Source organism: Silurus meridionalis, unplaced genomic scaffold (assembly GCF_014805685.1).
Source record: "Silurus meridionalis isolate SWU-2019-XX unplaced genomic scaffold, ASM1480568v1 Scaffold833, whole genome shotgun sequence".
Lineage (NCBI taxonomy): Eukaryota > Metazoa > Chordata > Actinopteri > Siluriformes > Siluridae > Silurus > Silurus meridionalis.
The window spans coordinates 1-4,997 of NW_025804759.1; the positions used below are offsets into that span (position 1 = coordinate 1).

Here is a 4,997-nt window from a genome sequence, read left to right on the forward strand (position 1 = left end):
CAATATTTTTATTTATATATTGACATGTATTTATATAAAACTTTTACATTTGAGATTCAATTCTTTAAACTTATTATTTAATAAAATACTAGAAGATTAAAACACAACAATTATAATAAAGGAAATTCCTTTACTATTTATAATCACTAATGAATGTATTATCTTTGAGAGTCACTACACAGTAAAATAAAGCAATGTTCCTTGTGGACCAGAATATGATATAAAACTACAACCAAAACTACATAGAACAAAATGAGTATATTTAGTGCACAGATGCAGACAGTAATCGCAAAACCAGACCAGTAGGTACAGTGAAGAACAGGACAGTGCCAGGCAGTACATATTGCAAGTGTAAGAGAAAATTATAAACATATTACAATACTATAATAAATACTGTATATATAAACATGACATGTGGTTTTAGTGGTGCGGTTGCAGGGAGAAGAGGGGTATGGAGACGGATGATCCGCTGTGGCACCCCTAATGGGAGAAGCCAAATGAAGTAGAAAGATTTCGGATATATCTTTTGTACTCAATTAGGAGAATTAGGAAAACCTTTAGCGACTTGAAAACATCAAAGATGATTAAAAATGTAATTTTAAATCTAAATATAATACTCTATTTGTGAACTAAACTGTTTAGTACTGTTTCCATTTTAATGAGTTCTGTATCATGTGGTGTAGTTTAGGCACTTGATTTAATTTATAAGGAATTAATTGTAGCCTCATTGCTTCTTGTACTAACACAGATATTCATTATTTACATTATTTTGTATTCTCCTGAAGTGATGTGTTGGACTGCAGAGGGATTTTAATTACATTTTCTATTTTTTAGTGAATTTCTTAAAAATACAAAGGTTTGATGGAGCATCTGTTTATAATCCTGTTTTTCACAGGTAAGAGAATTTTGTGTGTATGTTTGTGAAAGGTACTTTACTTGTTTATGCATTGTTTATTTACTTATTTTTTGACTGACCAATGAAACATTTGTCAGAGCTTACAAAATTAAATAACATTAAAGCAATTAACAATGATTATTAACACCCAGAAAAGCAGCAATTACAACAAATTACAAGAATAAAAACGAGATATATATAATTCTGTTTAATTATAAACTTTAAAGAAAGTGGCTAAAATCAGACGCCAGATTAGAAATCTTTTTAAGATAAAGATGCAATCATCAATATTTCTCTCACCAAAGTGGTCTGTGTACAACTCAATTACATTTTTGATTTATTTACTGACATTTTTTATAATCCTAAAATAAAGGTTTTTTTTTTTTTTTTCTTTTTTTTTTTCCAATTTTAAATTTAAATGACTTAAAATAACATTTCTGATTTCTGAGCTAACTTCACACATAATCCTAAAAACTTTTCTCTTCAGGAATGGTTTCTCTCATCTTGTGTGTCCCTCATAAGTACTACCTGATCCAGCAGGGGAAGGTATGGAGTGAAGCTCAGAATTACTGCCAAGCCATTCACACTGACATAGCTGTCATAAAAAGTAATGAGGACCTGGTCCAACTTCAGAATGAAGCACAGAGACAGCAGTTTAGTTCTAGTGCTTGGATTGGATTTTACAATGACATCAACAGCTGGCGCTGGTCCCATGCTAATGAACCTCTAGGAAGTATCACCTTCTGGTCTCCTCCAGAGCCCAACAACTGGCATGGAGAAGAATCGTGGTATGATATCGTCATCGGGTTGGAATGATTTAAACTGTGCTAGACTCTTCCCCTTTGTGTGCTTTGATGGTAAATGCCAGAATCTATTTTACATTTTGTCAGTAAAGGTTGTATAATAAAAAATCAAAGTGAATGTGTGTTCTCATTAGCATAATCAGTTAAAATTTCAAACAGACTAAACATTATGCAAATTTAGTAATTGGTGTTCTTGTTTTGTAACATGATTACCCTTTTCATGCATCGAGACCATATATATTATCCTAATGTGGTATTTGTCTTTTGTTTGTTTAATTTCTCATAGGCACTCAAACTGGCAGTAATCGCTACATTTACATCTCAAGCGCAAAGTCATGGCTTCAAGCTCAAAGTTACTGCAGACAGTATTACACAGATCTGGCCAGTGTTCATAATGCAACAGAAAACTCAGTTATACAGGGAATAATACCTGGTGACACTTGGTTTGGTTTGTTCCGGGACACCTGGAAGTGGACAGACCAACCAACTTTACACTCAGCTGGATCATTGGACAACCTAATAATTACTTTTGGAATGAAAACTGTGGGTATATAAATAATGGTGCGGTTGGTGATGCACAGTGTTCAGACAAAAAGCCTTTTTTCTGTTACTCAGGTGAGTTCAAGTTTAAATCAGTCTCATATTTATACTTTTTTATTTTAAAAAGTTAGTGCAATTGTGTGTTTGTTGTTTTATTTTATCGTTTTTTGTATTTTTTGTATGTAACATTTAGTAAAACAACAAATCTTGAAGATGAAAGTAAAGTTCAATCAGAATTTAAATGATTATGCAACAATTACGGCCATCTTGGAGCAAGTAAGTCTTATCTTTCAGAAGACTCAAATTATAATGCACATTCTCATCCTCATAACTGCAGCCAGAACCCCATTAAACTTTTAAACACACACTATACTACAACCTGAATCTGTGTCTGTAGCATTTTTAATATAAAAAGTGTTTCTGTTGGCAATATTCACAAGAAATGTCTTATTCTGTTTATTAGCTCAAACAGAAACTGGATAATTGGACGAAAAAGAACATCACAGTAAAATGGAGAGAGCTACAAGATGGAAATGTGTTTTACAAGGAGATGGAAAAATCACTGGAGTAAACAAAGGAGAGCTTTTTAGGTTGTTGTGATCCTGAGATCAGACTCATGTTTACATACATCCAATACTTTATTTTTTCCTGTAGTGGTCTTCCTTTCCCCGAACCATTCGCTCTCCCACAGTTATTGTTTAAGGAAATATTTGATGTTAATTGTTGGACAATGAGTGTCATGCTGATTACAAAAGCTGTGAATAGATTTTTTTGCAGAGTTTTTACAGTAAAGATTGTTACAGACATTAAAATTGTAGTGTCAGGTCAAAGTGCACGTCAGACTGCAACAGTCTTCATCACCATGCACAGTCAATGAATTCTATATTCTATATATTCTATATCTAATCTGAAATAGAATGGTTAGTTAATGCTTATAGTGAAAGCAAAAAAAAGCATCAGTATACAAGTCATACTAAATAATGCAATATAAAACTGTTATATGTAATGTAAAGTGAGTAAAGAAAACGTTCATTTTTATAAGCTCCGTGCTCAGTGCCGCAGCCTTACGTGCGCGCACGCACGCACGCACGCACGCACACACGCACACACACACACACACACACACCCCCCCTATGCTCCCTCTGATCACTGCAAGAGAAAGAACATAGTCATATTCCCCTTCAGGTGTGTCATTCCGTGTCTACCTGCTCCCGGCCTCGCCCTCCATTCACAAACCGGCGCTCGTCCACGCCCCCCGCTGCCCCAATAACATTTGACAGATTTCAGTAAAAAATATTTTTTTTTGTTTAAAAGTTTTTTTTATTAACATTAATGACACTTCTTTTGTATAGTGTTGTGAAATTGTGAAACAGAATCTGAAAAAATTACTTCTATGACCTTAATTCTATGATATTTAGAATTTGATGCAGAAAATATACATTTTAGCTCTTATTTTTAAAGTCGTATATAGTACAATAATTAATGAAGTAAGCTTCATTAATGGTCATTCAACACACAAAACCATGTACTGATTTTAGGTATTTACTTAATTTAAATAAATAAATAAACAAACAAACAAATAAATAAATAAATAAATAAATAAATAAATATGGTACAGATGTTTTGAGTTGTATGTTTTTTCAGACTAGGGTTTAATTCAATCAATTTTTATTTGTATAGTACTTTTAATGTAATTTTAATAGTGGACATTGTCTTAAAACAGCTTTACATGGATAAAGTGGTAATAAAAGAATGTGTAAGTTTGTTCTTTATAATTATGTTTGTCCCTAATGATCAAGTCAGTGGTGGATGGTAAGTAGAAACTCCTGGGATTAAGATTTGGGTTTTCTTGGGGTTTGTTTTTAAATGAGAACTTAGTGGCACTGGTGCCACTGCTCTCAAATGTTAGTCTGGAGCCCTGTGTCACTGCAATTGACAAATTCAGCTGTCTGTTAGGGTTCATGTAATTTCCATGTTTTATTATTTTATTCTATTTTAATCTTAATTTCATTTCAGAATTTATTTGTTAGCCCTGTAAAGTATTCCCCACTGGTTACCATTTTTGAGTGTGTATTTTACCTGACAGGCAATGGTGCCGTGTTCCAGCTTCAAATATACTGGTTTAGTGCATGGTTCTAATGATGGGTAATTCAATTGTACTTTTCATGATCTCTTTTATGTTATAGACAATGATGTAGATGGAGAGACTGTTGACATTGGGCTGACGGAGTCAATGGTTTCATTCCTCTTTGAGGATCATTTAAGAAGCAGGCAAAATTCCACCGATTTGTCCAACAGATGAAGGAAATGGTGACATTAACGCTTGAACCTGTGCCTGCAGAATGCCTTTTTCAGTCTTCAGCTGGAGCAAGGTTGTTGTCATTTAATATTTAATATTGTTTCATTTGTTTCAGGAAACTATTCTGAAAGTTAGGGGTGTTAGAAAATATTGTTACACGTGAATATCGCAATATTATGTTTGGCGATACTGTATCGATTCTAGTCCGAGTCATTTGATTTTGAGTATCTGCCGATACTGAGTCCCGATCCGATACTTCTATAATAGCCTACATAAAAAAGAATAAAGAAGAGCGAAAAAACGGATCCAGGAACAGTGCTTTTCAGGTTTTTCAGGTATCTAACAGTAATCAAATAGTAATTAAATATAAAATATCACTGCATATTATCTTTACTGTATAAAATAAATAAAGATTAATCATTATTGAAGTTACAAAACTGTTCAGTCAAGAGCAGTGAGT

The 4,997-nt window shown here is 33.2% G+C and overlaps 1 long non-coding RNA gene across 1 annotated transcript; it reads left to right on the forward strand.

The window, feature by feature from the left end:
- The first annotated feature begins 2,186 nt into the window (after window positions 1-2,186).
- LOC124382623 lies at window positions 2,187-3,185 on the forward strand. The gene is made up of 3 exons (XR_006925100.1): window positions 2,187-2,313; window positions 2,432-2,514; window positions 2,702-3,185. It is a non-coding gene; the product is annotated as an uncharacterized LOC124382623 (long non-coding RNA).
- The last annotated feature ends 1,812 nt before the right edge of the window (window positions 3,186-4,997 follow it).